The 3,036-nt window shown below is 29.6% G+C and overlaps 1 long non-coding RNA gene across 1 annotated transcript; it reads left to right on the top strand.

The window, feature by feature from the left end:
* The first annotated feature begins 1,500 nt into the window (after window positions 1-1,500).
* On the top strand, window positions 1,501-2,687 carry LOC129927380 (uncharacterized). Its single transcript, XR_008778996.1, has 2 exons — window positions 1,501-1,690; window positions 2,543-2,687. It is a non-coding gene; the product is annotated as an uncharacterized LOC129927380 (long non-coding RNA).
* The last annotated feature ends 349 nt before the right edge of the window (window positions 2,688-3,036 follow it).

Below are 3,036 nucleotides of genomic sequence, written 5' to 3'. Positions count from 1 at the left end.
GGTTCAACAGACTGATTGATAGGTAATGGTAAGAATTTAATGTATTTTGATTCTTACTTGTCATTTTTGTGATTAATGCTCGGAATAGAATTTGTACATTTTAATTTTTTTTTTATGTGGTTATTTAGAATTGGCATTCAAGTTTTTTGTAGTGGCTATTTGAATCGACATATGCTTTTTGTGATTGCTGTTTGGAATCAAACTGATGCATTCATTTTATAATTATTTAGAATGGACATTTTTTAATTTTTTTTTGTAACTGATGTTAAACATCGGACTTGTGGTTTTTTTTTTGTTTTTTTTTTTTAGAATCAACGTGTTTTGTATAGTTGCTTTTTGAATAGAAATTCGCTTTTTTTGTGATGGCTGTTTGGAATTGAAATTGTGCTTTTTTGTAATGGCTGACTGGAATCGGACTTGTGTGATTATATTATCGATTTTCAGAATTGGACTTGTTCCTTTTTATGATCAGTAATAGAAATCCGACTTGCGCGTTTTTTTTTGGTGGTTATTAAAATTTTTGTGATGGTTGTTTTTAATCATACTTCTGCTTTTTTGTGTGGGCTGTTTGAAAAAGACTTGTGTTTTTCTGTGATGGATATTCACATTCCGAGTTGTGCATTTACTTTGTGTTTTTTTAGAATGGCATTTTTATTTGTTTATTTTATGTGACGGCTGTTAGAAGTCTGACTTTGCCTCCTTTTTATGATCGGTGTGGAGTTCGAAACTGGTGGGTTTTTTTTGTGATCAATGTTTGGCATAAGACTTGTTTTTTTTTTTTAATCAACTGCTTTTTTTAGTAGTGGCTGATTGAATTGACATTTGGGTCTTTATTGATGGCAGTTTGGACATGTGTTTTTTTAATTGATGTTCTTTATCAGATTTGTTTTTTTTTCTTTTATCAATGTTTTAAATTGGACTTGTGCGTTTTTGTGATCAATGTTCTGCATTAGACTTGTGTGCTTTTTTTTTGTGATGGCTTTTTATGAGCTCTGTTTGAAATTAGACTTGTGTGTTTTTTGTGATCATTGTTCAGTATCGGATTTTTTTTTTTTTAAAGAATCATGTGCTTTTTTTTAGAAGGGAAAGAATTGACATTTTCTTCTTTGGAGATGGCTGTTTAGAATCAAACATGTGTATATTACTTAAGCTCTTCATTGGATTTGTGTGTTTTTATGATCAATGTCTGATATTGTGTTTTTCATAGTGGTTGTTTAAATTAGTTGCTTTTTTTTTGTGATGGCTGTTTGGAATCAGACTTTTGCATTTTTTTGTTTGTTTGTTTGTTGTTATTTAGAATTGACTTGATTATTTTTTGGCAGTTAATATTTGGAATCTACTTTATAACTTTTCTTTATGACTGCTTGGAATCGACTTTTGTGTTATTTGTAGTGGCTGTCTGGAATTATGTTGTATTATTTTGTTATGGCCTTTCAGAATCAAACTTATATTTTATTTTTTTTGGTTATATAGATTTGATTTTTTTTTTTTTGCTTTAGCTATTATAATCCAAATTTGCTTTTTTTTGTGATGACTTTTCATATTGACACTGGTTGAAAAAAAAATTAAATAATTTTTTATTTCACATGATGCAAGTTTACCTTTTGTTTTGCAGTAATTAGATTCATTGTGAAGATGTGTGCACTGGGCTGGAACATTTCCAGAGAAAGCTGGACTAGCCATGCATCAGGTAATTATTTACTATTACTGAATGTTATTAAGGTATTGTCTTACACCTATCTTTTCCTCAACTGATCTTAGGTACCCATTAGAGTTGAGTTGACTTGGTATTATCATAAATATCCTGGAATTCAAAACCCCAGTTTTTATGTTGTAACCTTCAGCCACCAAATCATCTAGTTAGTAGGTGAAAGAAGTGTATACCAAAAAATGGATGCAAAAACTTATATCTAACATAGAGAACATAAATTTAGATCTCTACTCATCTATCATGATCTAGTCAATCTTGATTAGAGTTTATAATAATTTTAGATTCTAGATCTAAAGCTAAATAATATATTCTATTTCTATATTTTTCAATAGACTCTAGACTAGATTGTCACTAGATCTTGTTAGTCATCTAGACAATCTCATCTTATTTCTAAGTTTACTCAAGACTATGGTCTCTAGCAAAGATTAGAATTTTTTTAAAATTCAGGAATTAAAAGGGCGCCTCGGAGTAACCCACCCAACTTTAATGGGTACCTGACATTAGTTGGGGAAATGTATTTGCATATGGCCATTGTGCTGGCAGTGCTGGCCTTTGGTGATTGGATGCCATAGGCAAGGTGAATTTGGTGGCCCTTAATTAAAAAGAAATTGTGAAAAGTTAAAAATAAGGCTATTTCAATTGTTTGGTTGAAATAATCAATGCTGGCGAGTAACAAAATATTATAATGTCATTTAATTAAGCCCTTAGTTTTCAAATATTTTTTTTTGTAGATCTTGATATATGTATTACATACATCTTAATTTATATATGTTATGGATTTAATTTATTTATAAAGCAGTTTAATAAATATTCTTTTCTATTTTTTTTCAGCATACTAGCCAAGATTGATACCTCTCCACAAATCAACAAAGACATCAATGAAGCTTTGTTAAAGCTAGTGACAATTTTCATGTTTTCTTATGTGGCTTAATTATAATAATGTCAAGAAAGCTAATTAAATAAGAACTATACATTTTATTGTCAGGCTTATGTTAGTCTTAACTATTTCTGTAATTTCTTATTCTTCATTATGGGGGGCATTATGAATCTTAGATAGTTTTCAATGGACCTCATTCACCAATTGTAAACAAACAACATTTAGCCACGTGGTGCTTTATCTCTTCTATATAATTTACGATCTCATGTTTAATTCATGATGGTTGTCACGAGACAATTTTTTTCATTGTTTTATCAATAAGATCACGTGACTAAATGTTGGTGAATGAGGTCCATTCTAAGATAAGTTAATTTTTATTGATCCAATCAAATGGATATTCAGTTTGACTACAATTTTGCTTATAAAAAGCTCAATCGTATAGTTTTGT

This window comes from Biomphalaria glabrata, chromosome 7 (genome assembly GCF_947242115.1).
Source record: "Biomphalaria glabrata chromosome 7, xgBioGlab47.1, whole genome shotgun sequence".
Taxonomy (NCBI): domain Eukaryota; kingdom Metazoa; phylum Mollusca; class Gastropoda; family Planorbidae; genus Biomphalaria; species Biomphalaria glabrata.
Note: the sequence above shows the minus strand (reverse complement) of the source record. Positions and strands in the feature narration are given on the sequence as shown.